This window comes from Ovis aries, chromosome 12, assembly GCF_016772045.2.
Source record: "Ovis aries strain OAR_USU_Benz2616 breed Rambouillet chromosome 12, ARS-UI_Ramb_v3.0, whole genome shotgun sequence".
Classification (NCBI taxonomy): domain Eukaryota; kingdom Metazoa; phylum Chordata; class Mammalia; order Artiodactyla; family Bovidae; genus Ovis; species Ovis aries.
The window spans coordinates 50,168,331-50,193,699 of NC_056065.1; the positions used below are offsets into that span (position 1 = coordinate 50,168,331).

The 25,369-nt window shown below is 46.1% G+C and overlaps 1 protein-coding gene across 22 annotated transcripts in view; it reads left to right on the plus strand.

The window, feature by feature from the left end:
* GNB1 (G protein subunit beta 1) overlaps positions 1-25,369 on the plus strand; it is a 75,928-nt gene that overhangs the window by 9,631 nt on the left and 40,928 nt on the right. For 2 of the 22 annotated variants that reach the window (XM_060396559.1, XM_060396565.1), the window contains exons 2-3: positions 19,220-19,297; positions 21,276-22,289. The exons of 17 other annotated variants lie outside the window; for them this stretch is intronic. The gene's annotated coding sequence lies outside the window, so the exon portion shown is untranslated. Of the gene's footprint in view, positions 1-19,219; positions 22,290-25,369 lie in introns of all 22 variants that reach the window. 3 more of the 22 variants (XM_060396560.1, XM_060396564.1, XM_060396566.1) reach the window with 2 other exon arrangements.

Consider the following 25,369-nt stretch of genomic DNA (forward strand, 5'->3'; position numbering starts at 1 on the left):
TGGACAGCAGCTATGCCATTACTTGAGTTGAAAGAACAGCCGACAGAAAATGATGACTGTTTAGACAGGGGAATATGGCAGATATTTTCTTAAAAACGAATGAAGTGAACCAGATACTTCAAGGAAAATAACTGACGTTATTGTTGGCAGTGATAAAATTTGAGCTTTCAGATGGAAATTTGAATTTTGGAAAACTTAATTCTGCTACCATGAGCTTGACAGCTTCCTGGTACTTTTCTTTCAAGATAGGTGGAGATGTTAAGGGAATGTTTCTTTTTTAATGTTATATAATAAAATGTGTCAACGTTGGGAAGATCTACTTAACTCAGGGAGGTGATGTTTTCCAATGGCCCGTGCTTGATGCTGGGAACTCAGGCATAGGTAAAAGATCCATTCAAAGCATCAGAGTGGAGTGAGGCCCCTGGTGTTTGATGTAACAGTGTAAACAGTTAACTGACAGGGTTTCAGGTTCCGCATCAGAACTTTAAGAAAGTTAGCACTTGTCAAGTTTTGATGTAGTATCAAAGACTGTTGACATTTATTTGAAAAGGCTGTTAAATCACTCCCTTTTTCTACTATGTATTTGTGTGAGAATATTCGTCACCTTCAACTGGACAAAGTTCGGCCCCAGATTGACCCGCTCCCTCCCCGCCCCATCCCCTCTGCTCCCCCCAGGCAGACACTTAACAGCTCTGCTGGTATGTACAATGTTATTACTCTTCTCTCCAAGTTATTTTTCTGGTTATATTTTGTAAAAATATTGTTTATGGTAACAGTCAGTATGCTTATTGAACGTTTTTAGAAAGTCTCTGCTTTAGTTTCTAATATAGTAAATACCCGTAGATATAACCTATGTAAACAAGAGCCCCTGGGGTCCTCAGTAATGAAGAACATACAGGGAGCCTGAGCCTCAGCCTCCGAGCAGCATGATGGGAGAGAGGAGTGCAGTGCTTACCCTCCAGGACCGCTTGAGGGCCTTGGCCAGGTGCCTACGGGAACCAGTGAGGCCCTTCTCTGGAGACAGGCACCCTGGCCTGATGTGTCCTTACAAGTGAAGGGTTGTGCCTTTTCCCGGGGAGAAGAACCACCTGGAGATTCTCTAAAGGTTGAAGACCAATGGGTGCAGCTTGGGTGTAGCAGGATGAGCAGAGGAAAAGCTGCTCAGAGGAGTGGAAAGAGTTGGAAGAACATCATAGCAGTGTCAGTTCTGTGAGCATCTCTGAGAATGGGGGAGGGAAGTATCAGAGAACCAGGTTTGGCTGGGAATGAGAAGTCATCGAGGGTTCAGTGGTCAGGACTTCCCAGGGCCAGTGAGTGGCAGTGGGGTAGGGGGAGGCTCTAAAGGAAGGGGATTAATTTTACTATGTTTTCTTTTCTGACTGTGCTGTGTGGCATGTGGGATCTTTGTTCTCTGACCATGGACTGAACCTTTGCCTTCTGCAGTGGAAGCGCAGTCTTAACCACTGGACCACGAGGGAAGTATCTGTTTGATGGCACTGGTGAGCAGGAAAAGGAAAAGGTGCTGAAAAGAAATTAGGGTAGGGCTTCAGAGATGGCTGGGATTTCATTTTAAAAGGTGGTAGAGGGGCTTCTCTTGGAGAAGGCAATGGCACCCCACTCCAGTACTCTTGCCTGGAAAATCCCATGGATGGAGGAGCCTGGTAGGCTGCAGTCCATGGGGTCGCTAAGAATCGGACAGTACTGGGTGACTTCCCTTTCACTTCTCACTTTCACGCATTGGAGAAGGAAATGGCAACCCACTCCAGTGTTCTTGCCTGGAGGATCCCGGGGTCGGGGGAGCCTGGTGGGCTGCCGTCTCTGGGGTCACACAGAGTCGGACGCAACTGAAGCGACTCAGCAGCAGCAGCAGCAGCAGCGGGACTTCTCTGGTGGTCCAGTGGCTAAGACTGCGGGGTCCCATAGCAGGCGCCCTCAGTACAATCTCTGGTCAGGGAATTAGATCCTGCATGCCACAACCAAGACCCAGTGCAGCCAAATAAATAAATATTGTTTTAAAAAAGAAAAGGATTGTGGAAACGTTTGAGGTCGAGTGCAGGAGGAGGTTAGGGGATGAGCCAGGCAGATATCTGGACAAAGGGAGAAGCCCTGAGACAGGACTGAGCTAGGAACTGAAATGAAGGCTTGGGAAATTGAAGTTACTCTCCATTGGCCGTAGATGTTCCTATATATAAAATGTGTTGGAAGAGGTGGTTGAAGATAACCCTGTTGAAATAAAGTACTTCAAACCATGGCCCTTCCGTCCTCCACCTGCAGTTCCCTTGGCAGTAGATGAACTTGCATTTTGCAGATGACCAGTGCTGTTAGCTCATGCTTGTTAGGCACCTCCTCTGTTAGCTAGATGCCATGCTAAGACCTTGATGATATTGCACTCTGATCCACTCATCAGTTCTGAGCCTGGTCCTGTGAGTAGACCCTTTTCACAGATGGCTAAACCTGTTGGGGAAATTAGGTAATTGGCCAGAGTCACAGCTAGGAATCTGCTGAACCCAAATAACTGAATGTCAGTTATTTGCCTCCAGAGCTCTTACCTGTTACACCGTGGACCATCTAGCGTGCATGCCTCTCCAGTCTCCCACCTCTTAGGACTTCTGTGTCTGCCTCTGCCTCCTTCATAGATTTATTAAAGGGAAGGTTCTTCCACTTGAGGACGTGCTCACCTACACTTTTATCTTTAGTTTCTTCTTCAGAGGCTCTTTCTGTTCTACCTTCAAATGTGACTAATAAGTCTTATATAACTCAATCTCCCAGTTAATCTTGGTATCTTGTCTTCAGCCACTATTCTCCTTTTTTCCCCTCTATTTAAAATTAAACTCCCTGGACAGGCAGTCTATCTCCACCACCTCAGTTCCTCCGTCCCTCCTGACCTCCTTCGAGGGCCTGTTCCTGTTCCCTCTAAGCCACCAGCATTGTTATTTTTATAAAAATGTCCTTTCAGCAAGTCCATTTTATTGTATCCAGTTTTTATCTTTAAATTTTGTATGTAAATAATAAAAATGTTTAGTTGTTTGTTATACAAAATTAGGATTATAAAAATGAGGGGAAAATCAATCATTGACCTATCTAGAAATAACCTTGTAATATTGTTGTATTTCCCTTTAGTCTTTTGTATTGCTCGTGCACATGTGTCCAGAGATACCTCCCCAGATTGGAGGTCACACTATATACTTAGATTTTTAAATTCTGCTGTTTTGTTAGCATATTACGTGTATTTCTGAAGGTCATCTTTGAGAACATGACTATTAACTGCACAGCTGTTGATGGTGTTGCTTCCTTCCTGGCTTCCCTGTGCTCATGAACTGGGCATCCTGGCTCTGCGGTCTGAGCTTCAAGGCCGTAAGCAGGTTACTTAGTTCATCTCCCGATTTGCCTGTCTCCAGGATGGTGGTGAGGATGAACTGAGGTGGTGCACATTGGAGCTCACCCTGGGCCCAGTGTGGTGCGAGCACTGGTGCGTCCGCTTCCTCTCCACCCCTGCCCGTGACCTCTGCCTCGTTTGCCTTCCTCTGCTCACGCACTTCTCCAAGCTGACCTCTGCTCTCTCTTTCTGTCTTTGTGGATGCTGTCTCACATAAGGTTTTCAGGGGTTCTTCTGTTTGGCTCTGAAATGTTAGTTTCCTGGGGCTACATTAACATTACCACAGACTGAGGGGCTAAGCCAGCAGAAATGTGTTCTCTCAGAGTTTAAAAGGCTGGAAGTCTGAAATCCAGGTGTTGGCAGGACACCTCCCTTGGATGCCTCTTTCTGGCTTTGGGTGGTTGTTGGCGATCCAGTTTCTGCCTCTTTCACATGGCCTTCTCTCTCAATCTCTCTCTGCTCTTGTAAGAACACCAGTCATTGGATGAGGGACTAATCCAATGTGACCTCATTGTGAGTTAAAACTAATTATGCCTGCAAAGACCTTTTTTTCCCAAATAAGTCACTTTCGTAGGTTTCAGGTGGACAAGAATATTTGAGGGCCTCTCTTCAACCCGTTTCAGTTACCTGGAGCTTCCTCCCAGGCCTGTTCCCCTTGCCTTCCTCGTTCCCAGTGGCCCACGTCTTTCCCTTCCTTTCATGGCTGAGCTTATAAAGAGAATTAGTTGCAGATTGAAGAAACCAATAGAGAGAACTTAGGTAGGAAAGATAAATGTCTTATCAGGATTCTGGGTGTCTCATGGAACCAAAGTTGAGGAACAGAGCTGGGCTTTTCAGTCCAGGATGGTCTCAGAGGATGGAGACCCTGGAGAGTCCCTGCCCAGCTCTCTTCCATTCTCCGTGTGTGCCACGCCCCCCACACAGTGAGGAAAGAGCCCTGAAATGGGCATGTTCTGTTTTCATCATGTTCTGCCCATCACACTCTTCTCTTGGTTCCTGGTTCTCCTCCTGCTGTCTTGTTTGTCCTTGATTGCCTTCAGAGGTTCCTCTCTGGCCGGTGACCAATGTGGTCTGCATACCCTCAGTGCCCTGGTCTTTCTCCATCCTGAGTCCAGGTTTCTCTCTGTTCTTGGGAGTTGTCCTTAGGTGATCATGGCCTTTCCCATCTGTTGTTGTCTGTTTTAAATGCTATTTACTCAGAGTTTCGATGATTCTTAAATTTGTATCTCTACTCCAGCCTTTCAGACCTCCAGGCTGATCTGCCTGCTTGTCCACCTGACGTCTCCTTCCTTTTGCTGTTTTCATTACTGAGTCCTTGATCCTTTAGTTCTCAGCCTGAGTGGCAGCTCCTTAGAGAGGCTCTTGCTGGCCACCAGTGTTACTTTTGGTCATGTTGATTGAGCACAGATACTGCCTCTCGGTGCCGAGTTGTGAGGCCCTGTCTCTTACCCTCCCCTAGTGCAGGCTGGAAGTAGAGGGTGCACCTGTTTGGGGCTGTTTGTGTGAGAGGGTTAGTTCTTGGACATGACTGAGTCAGACCTCCTGAAAGTATCCGTCAGTCCATCTGTAAGCCTGAGACTCGGGCGGGTTAGAGGAGTGCTGTGAGCACCTGTGCCACACAGCCAGGTTGAGGAGACCTGAATTGCAGGCAGTTTTCTTGAGAGTGGACGAGGGGCTGCTGGGAAGGCTTCAGGTGGCTTAACTGCTGAGGGGTGGGCTTGGGGGTGGCTGCTGTAGATTTGAGAGGTAACAGAAGGGGCACGGAGCCTTCCTGGGAACTGATGGACTCGAGGCTGGACACTAATTGACCTGGCATTTAAAATGTGCTTTTGAGTCAGTAACAGACTGTCATATTCTCTGTACAATTTCTTGAGATATGGGAATTGACTGCATACATTTCTCATAAGTTAAAACACGATATATTCAGGAAAAGGCTAAGCTGTGCACTGCTCTTCAGCTTTACAGCAGCATCTCGTCTGGTCTGAATATGTACTCACAGATTGAGGTGATGCTGGCTGGACAAGGAGAGCGCCTGGAGTTGCTGGGGTGCTGCTGAGATTCAAGGGGTGAACAATTCTAACCATTTGGTAACATGGAATTATGTAGTAGCTATAGAAGGGGAAAACCTCTGCTCCTGAGAGTGGTAGATTTGCCTATCACAGGCAAAAGTTTTTTGACTTTGCTTTTAATATCTGTAGTTTCAATGAGCTTTGAAAAGTGGAATTTTTTTCAGAGATGGAGATATTTTGTAGTCTGTGTTATATAATATGGTAGCCACATGTAGCTGTTGAAATGTCACCTGTGTGAATTTTTAGCTTTAATATGGGCTTCACTGATAGCTCAGTTGGTAAAGAATCCATCTGCAATGCAGGAGACCCTGGTTCAATTCCTGGGTCGCGAAAATCCACTGGAGCAGGGATAGGCTACCCAGTCCAGTATTCTTGGACTTCCTTTGTGGCTTAGCTGGTAGAGAATCTGCCTGCAGTGCAGGAGACCTGGGTTTGATCCCTGGGTTGGGAAAATCTCCTGGAGGTGGGAAAGGCTACCCACTCCAGTATTCTGGCCTTGAGAATTCCATGGACTGTGTAGTCCATGGGGTCCCAAAGAGTTGGACACGACTGAGTGTCTTTCACTTTCACTTTCATGGTTAAATGAGGGGCTTCCTGGATGGCTCAGGAGTTAAAAAAAAAAAAAAAATTTCACCTGCAGTGCAGGAGACTCAGGAGGCTCAGGTTCAATCCCTGGATTGGGAAGATACTCGAGGAGGACATGGCAGCCCGCTCCAGTATTCTTGCCTGGAGAATCCCATGGACAGAGGAGCCTGGTGGGCTACAGTCTATGGGGTCACAAAGAGTCGGATGTTACTGAAGGGACTTAGCAGGCAGGCACGCATACATGGTTAAATTTTAAAAAAAACACACACGTGGCAAAAATAGCCATAGTGGATAGAATGGTTCTGTAGAGATTTGGGAGATCTGAGGAAAAGTCTTCATATAAGAGGGTGAGAATTGGGAAAATTAAAATCTACTTAGGACCTAATATTTAGCAGCCTTTGTATATCTGAGTTGCTCCTATATGCTCACTTGTGTCCAGCTCTTTGCGACCCCATGGATTGTAGCTCACCAGGCTTCTCTGTCCCTGGAATTTTCCAGGCAAGAATCCTGGAGTAGGTTGCCATTTCCTTCTCCAGGGATCTCCCTGACCCAGGGATCAAATCTGTGTTGCCTGCTTTGGCAGGCAGATTCTTTACCATTGCACCACCCGGGAAACCTTGTGTTTGTCTAGACCTTTCTGGAATACAAAACCCCTTCCTAAAGTTGTGTCCTTTGTCTTTTACCACCACCAGTGGCTGTCATATGATCAGAGAATTAAGGATATTAAAGGAAGGCTAGTTAGCTAGTTCATTGAGCCCATGAGGAAAGCACAAACAACTTTACCACCAAGTGCTCTATTCCTCAGGACACTTGCCTCCCTCACAGACCACCAGGAACAACAAATTTTTATCTTATGATTGTATAATCATAATAGCTTGCACTTAATCTCCATTTTAGAATTTATAAAGTCCGTACATACCAGTACCACATTTAATTCTCACAACAGCCCTGAGATTTCAGTCTTGTCTCCCCATTTTACAAATGAAATTGGACCCAGAGGATTTATACAGCTACCCTCTGGGGGGCAACAGTGGGCCTGGTTTCCTTCATAAAACACACAACTTAATATGCTTCCAATTGCCTGGCTCAAGATGGAGTACATCTTTTCCTCCCTGTAAGAGGAAAAGGCTAGCGCCTTGTTTTTCAGATGTCCAACTGCCTTTTCCTTGTCTACGGTGCCACATCTACTCCCTCCATTCATGGTCTGTGCTGGGAATGACTCATTGTCCTCTGGTATCCATTCTCTCCTTTCTTGTAACAAAATGTTTGTCGCTCAGTACTGTCTGACTTTGCGACCCCCTGGGCTGTAGCCTGCTAGGCTCCTCTGTCCATGGAATTTTCCAGGCAAGACTATGAAGTGGGTTGCCATTCCCTTCTACAATATCTGAGATTAGGAACCTATATTGTATTGTGTAAATCTTGGAGTGTTGATCAAACATGATTGATAAATGTATATTTTAAATTTTAAAGAAGAGTTTGTATATATAATTGGAATTTTGCTGGTCAGATTTACTCAAACTATTTTGTGTTGTTGTTCAGTTGCTGAGTCATGTCCGAGTCTTCGAGACCCCATGGACTGTAGCACACAGGGCTCCTCTGTCCTCCACTATCTCCCGGAGTTTGCTCAAGTTCATGTCCATTGAGTTGGTGATGCTATCTATCTCATTCTCTGTAGCTCCCTTCTTTTGTATTGTAGTATCGCCAATTAGCAATATTGTGATAGTTTCAGGTGAACAGTGAAGGCACTTGGCCATCCATACACGTGTATCCATTCTCCTCCAAACTCCCCTCATATCCAGGCCAGCATGTAGCACTGAGCAGAGTTCCATGTGCTATACAACAGGTTCTTGTTGGTTATCCATATTAAGTATAGCAGTGTGTAGAGAACTCCCTTGGAGAAGGCAGCGGCACCCCACTCCAGTACTCTTGCCTGGAAAATCCCGTGGATGGAGGAGCCTGGTGGGCTGCAGTCCATGGGGTCTCGAAGACTCGGACACGACTGAGCGACTTCACTTTCACTTTTCACTTTCCTGCATTGGAGAAGGAAATGGCAACCCACTCCAGTGTTCTTGCCTGGAGAATCCCAGGGTCGGGGGAGCCTGGTGGGCTGCCGTCTATAGGGTCGCACAGAGTCAGACACAACGACTGCAGAGACTTAGCAGCAGCAGCAGCAGCAGAGAACTCCCTAACTATCCCTTCCCTGCAGCAACCATAAGGACTTCCTCTCAGTCTGTGCGTCTCTTTGATTCCCTGTATGAGGGATATCATACAATATTTCTCCTTTCCTGTAATCAGATTTACTTTTAAATATTTTATTTTATTAAAAAAAATACACAGGGTTCCTAAACTTGCTGGGCTTAAAACGTGTTCATTTTGGCTAGCGGCAGTCAACCCTGTTTTCTGGGTCTGTGGAGCCCATTCACCAGCTAGGGTTTTGAGTGTCTGGGGAGCCAAGACAGGCACAGTGCTGGAAGGGCCCTTAAGCCAAGTTTTGTTTTTTGTGGCTGTCTTGTTTTTCTGTCATGGGAACAAAAGAATGATGTCCTTGGGGGTAACTTTTCACAGGACTAGGTAGAGGCTGCTGCCAGTGTCCATTCTACCAGCTGTCCTGTGAGGACAGGTCAGCCCAGACCAGTTGTGGGAGGGAGAGGCACAAAGCACAGCCCTTCCACCCCGTGAGCGCAGCCCCTTCCTTCTCTTGGGGAAGTGCCAGGCGCCCGGGGGCCCAGGCAGTGTTCTGCCCTTGCTTCTAGTCTTTGTTGTTTCTTGACTAGAGACACCTGTAGTTATTTGTCATAAGGTGGGGTTGGGCTGCAGGGTTGTTGCTTAACCGCCAAGGGGGAGCCAGCCCAGAACATCACAGGGCCAAGACTGAGAACTGTGACTTCCACTCACATGCACTCTGCTTGGGAAAAACTTCTTCCTTGAGGCCTTCCATCAGTTTCCTGTTGCTGCCTAACAAACTGGCCCGCAAGCCTGATGACTTCACACAATAGCTGTGTGTTCCCCTTTGCCAATTAGGTCAGGGCCTCAGAGCTCAGCTCACCCTGTGTGGGGGGCTGTGCATTTGCAGGCAGCTGGCACAAGGGCTGGGTATGCACTTCAGGACCACCTTATCTGCATGGACTTTGGCCAGGCTGCACCTCTGTTCTCTGGGTGGCCTCTGCAGAGGGCTGATTCAGGCGTCTCGTGGTAACTGAGTTCCAAGGGCCTGGAGCAGAAGGTGCTCGGCTTTTTGCGGCCATCCATAGAAGTCACACAGTGTCACCCATGTTACATGGCTGTAACATGGCTGGTTTTTTTTTTTTAATCTATCACAGGGCTTTCTGTATCATGACATTTAGAATGGTCTGCTTCAGGATGTCCAGTTACTATCAAGTTTTCTGTGGAATGGATTCCAGAAGTGACCTCCTTAAACGCATCAGTTTATTTAACAGATACTTGCCATGTACTTACTTTCAGCAGGACACTGATTGTTGCTGTGCAATTACTGGTTAGTAGCTTCTCATCTTTTGTTCTTTTGGGGGAGATTGCGAACTAGGGAATAAGCAAGTTTCAGACCTGTGGTGAGTGCCCTGAGACCCAGAGTGGAGAGACAGCATTTGGTTAGGTGAAGGCCATTCTGAATAGATAGCCTCTGACAGAGGAGAAGCCAGGTAGGAGAAGAGCCTGGTCACTTCAGGTGCAGAGAACAGCTATTGCAAAGGCCGTGAGGTGAGAGGAAAGTGTGCTGATACTGGGTGCCCCAGGAGCAAGATGGTGGGAGCCTGGGTTGGAGAGGAAGCTGGCTTTGGTCACCTGGCCGGGTTGCCCAGGACAGCATCAGTTTACTCCTGGTGAGCCAGTATTCAAGAGGGGAGTGCCTGCTGTGACTGTTAGAAGTGCCCTGGCATGGACAGTTTGTTTTATGGTTGCTGTGCTATGGAAGAACATTGGTATTTTTCCCTTTGGTGCAGTGGGACACCAGTGAACAGTTTTGAGCAAAACTGTGACAAGATGTGAATTTTAAAAGATGGTTCAGATTGCTGAATGAAGAATGGATTGTTGCAGCGAAAATAGAAACAAGGATCATTTAAAGGAGACTTGATGAGAAATGATGTGACTTGGCTAAGCCGGCGGGTTGAGGAAAGGGATGTAAGTGGACAGACTGATTTCTCCTGTGGAGCTCAAGCTAGTCATTGTTCTGATGACCGAGAACAGTTATTTATTGGGGGGCTATGCCATGCAGCATGTGGGATCTTAGTTCCCTGACCAGGAGTTGAACCTGTGCCCCCCTGCAGCAGAAGCACAGAGGCCTAACCACTGGACTGCTAGGTAGTTCTCCTATGACAGTTCTTAACTGCTTGCTTTGCAAACTTAGGAGCCAGTTATGTCAGGTGCTGAGATGAGGCCAGATGGGTGGTGCAGGCTTGTTTGGCGTCCACTGGGGATGAGAGAGCTATGCTTGGAACACTTGAAATGGACATAGAAAACCAGTGCAAGTGTTGGCTTGTAAGTGTAGTGGCCTAGAGTTGAGACTGAAGGTCATAGGTAGACTTTAGGTCTTGTGAATGGAGACTCTCACCTGCGCATGGGCAGTAAAGTGAGGAGGGGATAGATACCCGGCCACCGAAGGAAGGAGAGGTGGGGATCCCCAAGAGGAGGGTGGGGATCACTGCACAGAGTGCTGATGAGGGGTGAGGAGAAAGAGTCCCCTAGACTTAGGACCTGTAGGCCCCAGGTGGTGGGAGTGAAAGCCAGATTGCGGGGAGTTAAAACATAAAGAGTTGAGGTAGGGGCAACCGCCTATGTAGATGGGGCAACCGCCTATGTAGATGGGGCTTCAGGAAGGTTAGCTGTGGGAGGAGGGGGCCAAGGAAAGGGCTCCGTAGTTGGTGGGTGATGTGGGAACAGTGGAGAGTTTTGTTTTTAAATAGGGAGATCCTAAGTTGTGTGTTTAATTGGGTGCAGCTGAGAATGAATCCCCTGGGATCTTGTTAGATGCAGCTCCTAATTCAGCTGGAGGTGGGGGGCAAGTGAGTGCACTTCCCTAACAAGTCCCCCGGTGCCTCTGGTGGTGCTGGGCCCTGGGCCACACTTGGAGAAGCAAGCACTGCTGATGTTAGAAGCTGGCTGGGAAAGGAGACTGGTGCAGTAATGGAAGGCTAAACGCCTTAGGAAAACTAGGGGGAGGATGTTCTTATCTACCTCATTGCTGGCACCAGCTCTTTGAATTGGCTTTTGTTTCAGTTTGTCTCATGGTTTCAAAATTCATCCTAATTGGTATGCCACTCCCTCCAACTGAGCAAGTTTCCAGTGACATGGGACATGTGATAGACTTATTTTCATTAACTCTTGTGAGGTTAAACAGCAGCTTGAATTAGCATCAGATTTAATTTATGTCTGAAAAAATAAACTTAACTAGTTAACTTTCAGCAAACAATACTTTATTGTCATTTCAGCAACTCTCCTATCCTTAACAGTCTGCATAAAGTGCTTCCTTAAGCTCAGAATTTTAAGATTTGGAAGAGACAAGGTGAAGTCAAGAAAGATGGCTTTGATTGGGAAGGGGAGAGATTAAACTTAAAAAGATTGTTTTTTAATCTGAGACATATAGCAAAACATCGTTATAAATAGGTGCATAGATATTCCCTGATAAACTGAACATAAGTAGCTCTGAACCTTTGTACGTACTGGCCTCTTAAAAAATCAGGGGCGTTCTTGGGGGAGAAAGTGTGAGGGTATTTGGGTCATCTGGAGGGAGAGGCAGAAAGGAGGAACCAGGTACTTGGTGGATAACTGTGATTAGACACACAAGTTCCTCTCACTGCCACCCCCTTGTCTTTCCTATGTGTTATTCCTGTGGCTGAGCTGGCTGAGACTCCCCCGGGAGGGAGCAGGGCCTGAGGAGAAGGCTCCAGCTCCAGGTGCACCTGTGCGCCTGCCCTTCCCGTGACCTCGTCGACCTCAGAGACACCCAGGGAGAAAGACCAGGCCATGGTCCATGCCTGCAGTTAGGCTCTTAGCCCCGAATGCTTACCTAAATACACTTTATGGTTGCTTTAGAGTGAGCTGCTGTTTTTAGTGTTGTTATGGAGGTCAGTAATTTGAGCCACTCTAAGATAATGAATGGTCAGAAAGTCCAAGAGCAGAGGTTCATTGACAAGACCCACAGGTCTTACAGAAGCTTGCTTATTTTGATAAATAACTTATCCCTTTATAGAAACTAACTTTAGAAATAATTTTTTTTAGTTCTTAGGAAAATTGGCCAATGTAATTTTTTACGATTGTTAAGCCTAAAACTTTCCTCTTTTTTCAGAGGAAAACATGTTTAAGTCAGCTATAAAACCTAACTGAGATGCATTATTGAAGAGATAAAAGAACTTGAATAGACCTGATTACAGAATTTGAATGCAGTTTTCCTGTATGTACATGCTGGGATATTTTCTAAATGTCACTTAATCTGGAGGAATGAATATTTGAGAGGAGTCAGTTTTATAAAAGAAAGATGAGGGGGATGTATTCTATTAGATATAAACAGGAAAGTTCCATGAAGCATAGGTAGGTAGAACAAACTCTAGATGATGATCTATGTATTTATGGGAATTTAGTTCATGGTTAGTGCAGTGTTTTAAATTGTTTGGGAATGGATAAGATGTTGAATCAACTGGCAGTCTATTGGAAAAAATAGTTGAAAGCTCTATATTTTGTAGCACATAGAGATTCTGACTGGATTAAAGATTTAAATGTAAAAATTAAAAACATGGAAATATTAAAAAAATATTGTAAGAAATATTTTATAGCCTTTGAGGTAGGGTGTTTTGGGAAAGGGTTTCTTAGCATGATACTAAGGCTCTAAGCCATAAAAGATTATCTGCTTGAATACTCAGAACATACCTATAGCAAAAGACATCTAATAGAGAAACTTTTTTAGGGGGGCGTTGGCTGTGCCACTCAGCATGTGGGATCTTAGTTCCCCAACCAGGGATTGAACCTGTGCCCTTTGCAGTGGAAGGGCAGAGTCCTAACCACTGGACCACTTGGGAAGCCCTGATAATAGACGAACTGTAGTTCAGTGATGAGCAAATTGGAGAAAATATTAGAAATAGACATATATATGATAAGAGATTAATATGCTTAGTATAAAAAGAACATTTCCAAACTAAACTGTTCAGCAAGTTTATTTTTGGAAATTTATTGATGAAGGAATAAAGAGAATCCTTATTACAACATTAGTTATGAAAATAAAATATTAAAAACAGTTTGTTAGAAATCTTCACCTAGAATTTTTGATTAGAAAACAAAAACTTGTCAATAGTTTGGATTATAGCCCACCAGGGTCCTCTGTCTGGGGTTTGCCAGGCAAGAATACTGGAATGGGTTGCCATTTCCTTCTCCAGGTCTTCCTGACCCAGGGATCGAATCCATGTCTCCTGCACTGACAAGTGGTTCTTTACCGCTGAGCCAAGTGAAGCCCATAAGTTCCATAAGGGCAGAGATCTTTTCTTCTTTGTAAAGACATTTTTGGTTGTACCGAATTGCAGGTGGGAACTTAGTTCCTGGACCAGGGATCCAAACTGTGCCCCCATGTGTTCATAAGTTTGGAGTCTAAACCACTGGACGGCCAGGAAGTCCCCACAGATCTTTCTTTAAAATATGCACATTGTTAGTTTTTTAAAAAGAAACATTTATTGACTACACTTGGTCTTACTTGTGGCTGTTCTGGGTTTTCACTGCTGCTCGGGCTTTTTCTCTATTTGCAGCCAGCAGGGGCTACTCTGTTGTGGTGGTGCTCTGGCTTCTCATTGTCATGGCTTCTCGTTGCAGAGCATGGGCTCTAGAGTCAAGGGCTGCAGTAGTTGTGGCTCCCAGGCTCTAGAGAACCAGCTCAGTAGTTGTGGTGCACAAATTTGGTTGCTCCACAGCACGTGGGGTCTTCCCAGGTCAGGGATCAAACTCATGTCTCCTGCATGGGCAGGCAGTTTATCACTGAGTCACCAGGGAGGTCCATAGGTAGTTTTTATTTAAACATAAATGGCGTTATACTTTATGTCCTTCTATGTATCTCAACATATTTTGAATATATTTCCAGGGGGGATAGATTGTTGTCTTTTTTATTGCCTGACATGTCCTGGAACAGTGCTTGAAATGTAGTACATTTCAAAAACAGAAGACTGAGTGAGCGAGCCTGAGAGCCCATCCGCAGGGACTGGTTAGACTAAGGTGCACGCAGAACGCTGTGGGGCTGCTCAGAGGTTTGAGGTGGCCCCTCTTCGTTGTCCTGAGATGACCGCAGTGCAGCACACAGGGTCTGAAGGGAAGTACACACCCCTGTTCATCCTGTGGAATGGGTGTTGTTTCTTGGGAGTAGGTGGGGACAAGAACATGTTGTACAGTAAGGTAATGCTTTATCTGTATTGTTCTGTGGAAAAGCACCAAGATAATGATTATTAGGAAAAAGATATTTTCACTTCGGAAGAAATTTAAAAGCACATTATTTACATTTGAAAGTATTAGAAGCTCTCAAAGTTAGCTTGACTGCAATGAGCATATTGTAGAAATGTCATAGTCTTGGTTTGTTTGCCTTTATTTTTATTAAGGTATAATTGAGTAAGTTTGCCTTTGAGGTAAAAAAAGTGTTATTGGTGCTGTAGTCTGCTCCTTTGTAGCACTTTTTGTTTTGGCCATGCTGCGTGGCTTGCAGGATTTTCATTCCCCTTCTAGGGTTGGAACCTGGATCTGCAGCAGTGAGAGTGTGGCGTGCTAACTGCTGGACCGCCTTGAAATTCTCTTGTGGCGTCTTACATTCGTGTTTTTTCCTGCATCCTTTCACTGGTTGTTGTATAAGAATGGATGCAGTGGATGCTTGTGTGTTTTTGTTAACACCACAGCTGCAATCTATTGGTTTTTAGTGACAGTACTTCTCAGTGTTAGATAGTAACACTCTTCAGGAAGGCTTCAGGGGGCATTATGGTAGAACTGAAGACCAAGTAAAGTGTACTTGGTCAAGGTCCTGGTAGCTGTAACAACTTGAAGTCACAGTCATAGAGTGGGGAGACCCATGAGCAGCTGTAATGAGCCTCCAGGGCACAGGGGACTCTCAGCCGAAGTGGAGCTTCCTTGCCAATAGTGTAAATTGTCAGAAGTAGAATTCTACTTTAGGTGTTTATTTCCATGTAGCGGGGGAATCTTTTGTATAGTGGGTTTTCCACAGTTAGTGGGCAAGATCGCATAGCTTGATTTAAAGACTCTAAGCCCATCTCCTGGACCGTAGGAGTGCCAGGTGCCTCTGAAGTGTGCATGCACTCCTCGGTCTGACAGACGCAACTGCAGAGCAGCAGGGGCGGACTTGGCCAGCAAGGGACCACCATTGTGATAAAGTGGGGGCCAGGTGTTGGGTGGGTCTGAGACTGGGATTTACAGGCTGTTTTCCCAGATAATAGTTGCTGCGCACCATCCTGTGAACCAGAGGTTGGCAAACTCTGGGCTGCCATCTGTGTGTGTGTCCTATGAGCTCAGAGTGGTTTTTCTGTTTTACAATAGTGAAAAAATGGAAAGGAGGCTATTTTGTGGCATGGGTGAGTGATACGAAGTTCAAGTTTATGTTCATAGACAGTTTTATTGGCGTGCCCATGTCTGTTCTGTGTGTTGTCTGTGGCTGCTTTTACGATGGGAAAATGTGCCCTGAATTGTGGTACGTGTCTCTGGGCCTCTACAGGAAACTGCCACCACTCCTGCACCGATCTCTTGGCCAGTGTGGCATCTGCAGGCCTCACCGGCAGAGCAGCAGCCTGGAGTCACAGAACCTTTGATTTTAACTTCTGTGCAGCATGGCCTCCACAGAAAAAACATTCTGTGTCTTGTTTTCCTTTAAGATCTTCTGTTACCAGTTATGTGCTAGTGTACACTAAGCTAATGGAGCATTCTGTACACAAGAAGAATAGATAGGTTTTCTAAATTCCTCCAAATTAAATTCCCTTAGAAATCTCACTGTGATACTTGAAATTGGAATGTCCGTGTATCAATACTAGAAGTGCCTTGGAAGGAGAATTCCTTTGTGGAAGTTGTGCTGAGGAGGGTCTAAAAATAACCTCTTTGAGGGCAAGAACTTGTTTGTTCTTCGGTTTAATTTTAAATTCCCTTGTAGTTAACAGGACAGCAGTATGTGAAAGGTACCAGAACGTGAGCACTGGGGCTCCAGTCACAAAAGAGGCATTTAGGTCCCCTCCAGGGGCGTTCGCAGAGCGTCTCGTTACTGTGTCAAGTGTCCGTGTCTGTTTGCTCTGGCGGCAGGCAGCCCCCACTTCCTTGCCAAGGTAGCAGCCACTTGGGTGGCACCTCTGTCTGCATTTGCCCATGTGCTCTCACGGAGGCAGGGGTCTGACTGCAGTTATGTTCCCGTGGAGTTGCTCCACGCTGGCAGCTGCTTGGTAATGGCCCCCTGCCATGCTGCCGCCTCTGTTGCCCTCGGCTTGTCGGGAGCCTGCAGTCTGGGCACGGCTCCGCTGACAGCTGGCAGGGAAGGACATCCGGGGTTGTTGCAACTTGTGGGAGGCATGGCCCAGCACCCTGCAGGCCCAGGACACCTCAGCCAGGTGAGGCCTGGCATGGGGCTAGTGCCCGGCAGGGCTGTGGGGGTGCTTCGTGGCCTTGGGTGTCCCCTGCCTGTGTCTTTCTGAGAATTGCCAAGGGCTGATTCCTGTTTCCTCCACTGAGCTCTCCTTAGTTTCTTCCTCTCTCTGCTAGGCTCATTCCATCAGTGTCCAGAAAAAGTTTTTCTTAACCACAGTGGGTAGTGAACCAGGGCAAGGGCATGGCACCTTACTGCCTCCTGTCCCCCCAGGCGCCTTCAAGGAACACTGCACTTGTGAGCTAAGAGCCAGCCCTGCTAAGGTCACCGCCCCCCACAGAGGCCGGGCTCTGGGGGTGCTGCCAGAAGGGGCTGCGAGGTTCCAGCTGTCACCTGGTGGAGGACGTGCTGCCAGCCAGGCCCTATGTGCCTACTCTCCTAGTGCACATGCCACTGTACTTTAAAACAAATGTAAATATATCATGAAGTAGAGTGCAAAATTTGCATTAGTTTTCCGCCATTACCACTAAATACTTCAGTACATATGTTTTGAGAACACATATTTTTATATAAGCACAGTTAGCTATTGAAATCAGTAAGTTGCACACTGATAGCTGTCTACTTTCTCCACGTTTCTTTGGTTGTCCCCGTACTGTCTTTACAGCTATTCCTCCCTGTCCGGACCCAGTCAGTCCAGGAACACAAGTTACATCTAGAGGTCGGGTCTGTTCTTTTTTAATCAGAAACAGCCTGCCTTTGTTGTTCTTCCCCTTGACATTTTAAGGAGTGCAGGCTGGTTGTCCTGGAGAATGACCCTTCTTTGGGTCTGTCTGGGCTTTCTCAGGGTTAGATTTAGATTTTGTGTTTGGGCGGGTTACCACACAAGTATTGCGTCCTGGGCCTTCTCTGGTGAGTGTTTCTGATGCTCTCTGCGCCACGTGCAGGGTCTGGCCTGAACGCCGTCTCGTGGGGCCCTCAGCACCAGCTCCTGTCTCCCTGCAGGGATGGCAGCTCCCTGTGAACACCTGTCCTCATGGCCACCTGTGCATCCCTCAGGATACGTGTCCCACTTGCCCTGGGATGTGCCGTGCAGTAATCAGTTACTGAGTTCCTCTTGGGTGTTGTTTCAGGAACACAAAGATTAGGAAGTCACTTCTTGATGAATTCCTACTCTTGGTGAATTTATGGTTATTGTCCAGTTTTACAGCCCATACCTAGAGCAGGGGGACAGAGAGCCAGGTGAGGCTCTGAGTGGAGGTGGGGCCCACAGTAGTGGTTTGTGCGGCACCCCTCCCTGCTGTTCTGCCTCCCCTCCCTCTCATCCCCTCCACTTTCCTCTGTGGCCCAGACTTGAGTCTTCATGCAGAGACTCCCCAGTTGATGGCACCTTTAGTGTCCCTGGGGTTTTCACAATGCCCCAGGCTAAAATAAATACCTAAAAGTTTCCTTTATTGAGTCCTTCAGTTAAGTCTCTCAGTCGTGTCCCGCTCTTTGCGAACCCATGATCTCTTGCAGCACACCAGGCTTCCCTGTCCATCACCAACTCCCAGAGCTTGCTCAAACTCATGTTCATCAAGTTGGAGATGCCACCCAACCATCTGATCCTCTGTCGTTCTCTTTTCCTCCTGCCTTCAGTCTTTCCCAGCATCGGGGTCTTTTCCAATGAGTCAGTTCTTTACATCAGGTGGCCAGAGTATCAGAGCTTCAGCTTCAGCATCAGTCCTGCCAATGAACATTCAGGACTGATTTCCTTTAGGATTGATTGATTTGACCTCCTTGCAGTCCAGGGGACTCTCAAAAGTCTTCTCCAACACCACAGTTCAGAAGTATCAGTTCTTCGGTGCTCAGCTTTCTTTATAGTCCAACACTCACATCCATACATGACCACTGGAAAAATCAGCCTTGACTTTATGGACCTTTGTCGGTAAAGGAACGGCTCTGCTTTTGAATATGCTGTCTAGGTTGGTCATGGCTTTCCTTCCGAGGAGCAAGCGCCTTTTAATTTCGTGGCTGCATCACCATCCGCAGTGATTCTGGAGCCAGAAAATAAAGCCTGTCACCCTTCCACTGTCTCCCCATCTGTTTCCCATGAAGTGATGGGACCAGATGCCATGATCTTCGTTTTCTGAATGTTGAGTTTAAAGCCAGCTTTTTCACTCTCCTCTTTCACTTTCATCAGGAAGCTCTTTAGTTCCTCTTCACTTTCTGCCATAAGGGTGGTGTCATCCGCATATCTGAGAATATTGATATTTCTCCCAGAAGTCTTAATTCCAGTTTGTGCTTCTTCCAGCCCAGTGTTTCTCCCATGATGTACTCTGAATGTAAGTTAAATAAGCAGGGTGACAATATACAGCCTTGATGTACTCCTTTCCCAGTTTGGAACTAGTCCGTTGTTCCATGTCTGGTTCTAACTATTACTTCTTGACCTGCATACAGGTTTCACAGCAGCCAAGTAAGGTGGTCTGGTATTCCCATCTCTTTAAAAATTTTCCAGAGTTTGTGTGGTCCACATAGTCAAAAGGCTTTGGCATAGTTAGTGAAGCAGAAGTAGATGTTTTTCTGGAGTTCTCTTGCTTTGTCAATGATTCAGCAGATGTTGGTAATTTGATCTCTGCCTCCGCTTACCTTTTCTATATCCAGCTTGAACATCTGGAAGTTCTCGGTTCATGTACTGCTGAGGCCTGGCTTGAAGAATTTTGAGCATTACTTTGCTAGCAGGTAAGATGAGTGCAATTGTGCGGTAGTTTGAAGATTCTTTGGCATTGCCTTTCTTTGGGATTGGAATGAAAACTGACCTTGTCCAGTCCAGTGGCCACTTCTGAGTTTTCCACATTTGCTGGCATATTGAGTACAGCACTTGCACAGCATCATCATTTAGGATTTGAAATAGCTCAGTTAGAATTCCATCACCTCCACCAGCTTTGTTTGTGGTAATGCTTCCTAAGGCCCACTTGACTTCACCCTCCAGGATGTCCAGCTGTAGGTGACCACATCATTGTGGTTATCCAAGTCATTAAGGTCTTTTTTGTGTGGTTCTTTGTATTCTTGCCAGTTTTTCTTAATATTTTCTGCTTCTGTTATTTCCATACCATTTCTGTCCTTTATTGAGCCCATCTTTGCATGAAATGTTCCCTTGGTATCTCTGATTTTCTTGAAGGAGATCTCTAGTCTTTCCCATTCTATTGTTTTCGTCTGTTTCTTTGCATTGAGACCTTAGGTCCAGTATAAGTATTTATGTCTTAAGGAACTTATAGCCCTTTGAGAATGTAATACCCATAGATTGGAGGAGACTTTTTTATTTTATTCTTAACCATAAGGCAAGCTGAGTGCCAAAGAATTGATGCTTTTGAATTGTGATGCCAGAGAAGACTGTTTAGGGTCCCTTGGACTGCAGGGAGATCAGATCAGTCGATCCTAAAAGAAATAACCCTGAATATTCATTGGAAGGACTGATGCTGAAGCTCCAATACTTTGGCCACCTGATGCGAAGAGCTGACTCTCTGGGAAAGATTGAGGGCAGTAGGAGAAGGGGCGATAGAGGATGAGATGGTTGGATGGCATCACTGACTCAGTGGACATGAGTTCATGGAAACTCCAGGAGATGGTGAAGGACAGGGAAACCTGGTGTGCTGCAGTCCATGGGGTTGCAAAGAGACACGACTTGGCAGATGTACAGCAACTACAAACCACTGTTATTAGCCAATGGGCAGTATAGCTTCTCACACTCAGAATCTGCAGGACATGGCTGTCTTTGTTTCCTGGTCCTCCTGGATTCTTGGGCAGTGCTGTTTTCTCCAAGCAACCGCGGAAACTCAGCTTTGTAAGGATATGACGTCATCAGAAAGGCTGTAGCGCCACCTGCTGTTGGAACTGTGAACTGTCTCGAGCTAGCCGCTTCCATGGTGTCTGTCACCTGTCAGGTTTCTCTGTGCTTGTCTCAACTTCAAACTGTCTTATAACCTGGGAGTTTGCTGCATCTTTCCATGCAGTTTGAGTACCGCAGTTTTAATAGCTCACAGTCTGCTTGAACTAATCCCTGCAGCTTTGGGACGTGGGGCTTCCAGGAGAAGGGGCTTACCCCCTGGAGGAGCCAGGTGAAGGTGGAAGGTGGGACCTTTTCCTGTCCAGGAATCAAATTTCAGTCATTCTAGTCTGTCTTTCCCCAGAGGGGAAATTGAAAGACCTGCAGGAAAACTAGTGGTGTCAAATATAAAGAGGTTTTACCGGCATTTATAATGTGTGTTTTATGGAAAAAATGAAATTTATCATCTAAGGAACTTAAAAATGGACCTTTGGTAGCCTGTAATTTTTCTTGACAGTTGTGACAAATGAACTGAGAATATAAATGATTTATCAAGATAACAGTGTCTGTCTTTGTTAGATGCCCTGATTCTGACCATGACCCTTTCTCCTGTTCTTGACATGTAAGTGGTAAAACAGCGGGGACAGCCATGAGCGCTGATTCTGCAGATTTTTTTTTCTTTTAGGGCTGCATGTGTTGACTGTAAGTTTTTGAAAACCAAATTATTACTTGCTGTATATATTTAGGTTTGTGTATGATACTTTATGATTCGTCTTTGCCAACTAGTTAAATGGTACCAGAGAGAAGAGATACAGCTTATGTAACTTGCAGGGAGAAGTGTGTTACTGTATTAAAGACACTAGTCTTTTTTGTCCAACCTGTGTTCTCTTCTAGGCACCCACCCCATCTCAGGGGCAGCTGTCCCCTCCTGGGCCACAGACAGACACAGCTGATACTGGTTGGTGGTTGGGGTGTGAAGTTACAGTCAGCTTTGGACCACGTACAAGTTAAGAGAGAGGGTGAAAGATAGGGAAAGTGCAGCCATCCAAACTTTAGAAGGGTCACCAGGAGCCAGTCACTGGGCGCTGGATCCTGTGTCTCGTGTCTGGTGCCACACCCTGAGCCTGTTGTGCTTGTTGTCCTGGGACCTGTTGGATCCCTCCGTTTCCCATGGGAATTTTCCTCTTCTTGGCAAACAAAAGAGCCATGACTAGACCAGTTAAACTTTCTGGTGGGTTGAGGTAGGGGAAGTCGAGTTCATTTCTTCGTATCTAGAATTAACCTTTTCCTAAAAGATGTAGTTCTTAATAATGTCAGAGTTCGTTCTTTTATGTTTTTCCCCCCGTTGACAAATAGCACAGGTAATTGGGCAGTGTATTTATTTATCCAGTGATAATATATGTGGTAGATAATATGAAGTAGATAGTATATCTACTTCATGGCAAATAGATGGGGAAACAGTGAGAGACTTTATTTTGGGGGGCTCCAAAATCACTGTAGATGGTGACTGCAGCCATGAAATTAAAAGACACTTGCTACTTGGAAGAAAAGCTATGACCAACCTAGTCAGCATATTAAAAAGCAGACATTGCTTTGCCAGCAAAGGTCCATCTGCTCAAAGCTATGGTTTTTCCAGTATTCAAGTATGGATGTGAGAGTTCAACTATATATAAAGAAAGCTGAGCACCAAAGAATTGATGCTTTTGAACTGTGGTGTTGGACTCTTGAGAATCCCTTGGAATGCAAGGAGATCCAACTAGTCCATCCTGAATATTCATTGGAAGGACTGACACTGAAGCTGAAACTCCAATACTTTGGCCACCTGATGCAAAGAACTGACTCACTGGAAAAGATCCTGATGCTGGGAAAGATTGAAAGCAGGAGAATGGGACTACAGAGGACGAGATGGTAATAAAAATACGAAATGATTAAAAGTAAGAATATACTATTCACGTAACCTGGTTTTCTTGAATGTCTTCATTGTGTCATTGTTTTCCAGGACACATCCCTCAAGAGGTTCAACAGTATGTGAACCTTTTCCCTTTTCTTTCTGAATTAATGTAATTTTTCTTTCTTTGAAATATAACGTTATTTTATTTTTGGCTGTCCTGGGTCTTTGTTGCTGTGCAGTCTTCTCTAGTTGAGGAGAGTGGGGCCCCCTCTTGGTTGCAGTGTGCAGGCTTCTCATTGCAATGGCCTCTTGTTGTGGAGCAGGGGCTCTAGGGTGCGCGGGCTTCAGTAGTTGCGGCTCCCAGGCTCCAGAGCACAGGCTCAGTAGTTGTGGTGTACAGGTTTAGTTGCTCCGCATCATGTGGGATCTCCCCAGATCAGAGATCAAACCCATGGCCCCTCATTGGCAGGCGGATTCTTTACCACCAGGGAAGCCCAATGTGATTTTTGGCTTTAAAAGAAAAATAACTGTCAGAGTTCACATTCTTGATCACCCCATGTTTCACCAAATTGTTAATTACTACATTAGTATGATTGGGAGGAGGAAATACTGTCCACTAAAGAGAAGAGTGAACAATGTTAAAGAAATATTTGGGAGGCCCCTTGATGCTGGACTCTTTGGCACCAAGAGTAGGGTGAAGAGTCCGGTGACTGTGCCCCTGTGCCAGGCTACGCATGTGCAAACATTTTTCTTCTCAGGTCTCTGAAAGTATGTGTCCTCACTTAACTCTTGTAGGTCAGGAGCTCACAGCATCCAGTTATGTGCAAAGATCTGCCCTCGCCCTTCTGTCGTGGCCAGGGAAATGCCAGCTTCTCTCCAAGGAGTGCTTTCCTTACCCTGGAGTTAAGCACAGTGTTTATTACTCCTGTGAGGGGAGGGGAGTTATTTATGTCATTTACTTGTTAATCATTTCTAATAAATGAATAACTTGGCTGGAACTTTGATTTTTATAGCTTGGTTTTCTTATATTCAGTAAGCTTCTTGGTGAATTCCTACGACTAACGATTCTTTAATCAAAGAGTTCTATCTTGAGTGTTTGCTTGCTTCAAGTTTAATTAGGAAGGAAAGTCTGGGACCAAAATGATATGTGTATGGTGTGTATAGATCCTTCTTGAAACAGATTTTTGATGCCGGTTTCTTCGCTGTGTTTCCACTTCTTTTCTGTGATCCCCTTCTCCCTTCCCACCCTTTTTCCCCTTTTTTTTTGATGACTGAACTTTTTTGTACCAACAAGGTTGCATTTAAGAGAGGGATAGCAATTGGAGTACGTTCAGGACTGGGGAAAACAAAGTTACTATGTCTATTCCTGTCTTTGTCCAGCAGGGTTTAGTTTATGCAGGTGAGAGCCTTGAGTGCTGGGGCAGGTTGGTGCGTGGACCCCTTGCTTCAGTGCCTGACACCAGGCAGAGCTGTGTAGAGTGCGTGAAAGAAGGCTCATAGACATTCATTGCCAGAGGTTCTGTAAACAGTTTACAGCTTCCGTCCTGCTTCAGTGCTGCTGGACAGTGTGGCTGTGTTTTCAAACTGGAAGTACAGGCTTAGCTAGGGGCTCCTGTGCGCTCCGTCCTGCTCCCTCAGTAAAACAAGCCGCACGACTCTGTGGTTGGTTCCCAGTCACATGACAGTTGTGTTTGCTGTGCACTGTAAGTGTGCACTAAGTGTGCACTAGCGTGCTCTCTAAACAACTGTGCAGACCTGAAATGAGAAACACTTCACTGCTAAAGAGTGCCGACCATTGTTTGAGCCTTCAGTGAGTCAAATTAGTAACAGCAGGGATCACTGATAACCATGACAAATACAGTAATAATTAAGAGATGTGAAATATTTCAAGAATTCCAAAATGTGACACAGAGACACAAAGTGAGCAAATGCTGTTGGGAAGATGGCGCCAATGGACTTGGCTAAACATGGGCGGGCCTGCCACAACCCTTCAGTTTGTAAAAAAATGCATCTCCAAGTGCAGTCAGGCAGTCTGCCTGTAAGTGCTCCTGCCTCAGTCTGGCCTGAACCAGCGCCGTTGCAGGGCTGGGTTTGCAGAATGCGTTTCTGACAGTGACCACGTGATCCATACAGCCTTCGGCTGAGCTGCACAGTGCAGAGCACTGCCGGCTTCTGGGCTGCCTGAAGGCGCAGAGTCTGTCCTTGCCCATTTCCAGGCCCCCTTGTAAGTCACAGTGGCTTCAGAGACACTTCAGCTCATAGTGCCTTCCATGTTTCCATTTTTGTAGGAAATATGCTCATGTCTTCAGCCTGGAAGTTTTGGAAGCAGGTTCCTATTCTTGAATGTGGGGGAATATCTTACTTGTTAAAATTTGTCTCTAACTCTTCAAGGGAAGAATACACTCATGTTTCTCAGATTTCTTTGTGAGGGACTAATGGGCAGGATCATGGTTCAGATCTGGCAGAGAGACCCAAGTTCACCTGGAGCGTTTGTAGTCCATGTATTTCGCCATCCTCAGACACAGTTAATCTGAGTCCTGGGGAAGGTGCCCGGATGTGTGGTGGTTACAAGCACCTTGAAAGGTACGAGCCCTTTCAACTTTCTTCCATAGGAGAAGTCAGATGGCAGAGCTCTCCTTTAGAAAGTTAAATCAGGTGATGATGAATAAGATGGTTGGAGAGGAAAAGAGATGGCTGGGGAGTGAGTTAATAGTAGGCTCCATGAAGACTGTGAGCTGGAAGGAGGCCAGCAGTGGGAGTGAGTCCAGGGTGGGAGAAAGGGAGATTGGTGGGATTGGGTGGCAGCTTGGGGCAGGGTTTTCTGTGTTGATGAGGGTGGGGAATGGACTGTCATGGGGTTTGGAAAGGCAAGCCTGTGATTGTGATGAGATTGAGCCTGAGAGTGCAGGACCTGGGGTGCAGCCAGGAAGGGGCGCAGCAGGGAGGGGGGCAGCAGGAGAGCAGGGTCCCCTCACCTGGTGTTCAGGGAGCAGGAGGTGACTGGCATGCCAGGTGTTGCTCACACAAGTCAAATAAGGGGAGCAAGGTCTGCGGTTGCCATTACCCAGGTGGGAGGCATGGGTTATGTGATTGGAAT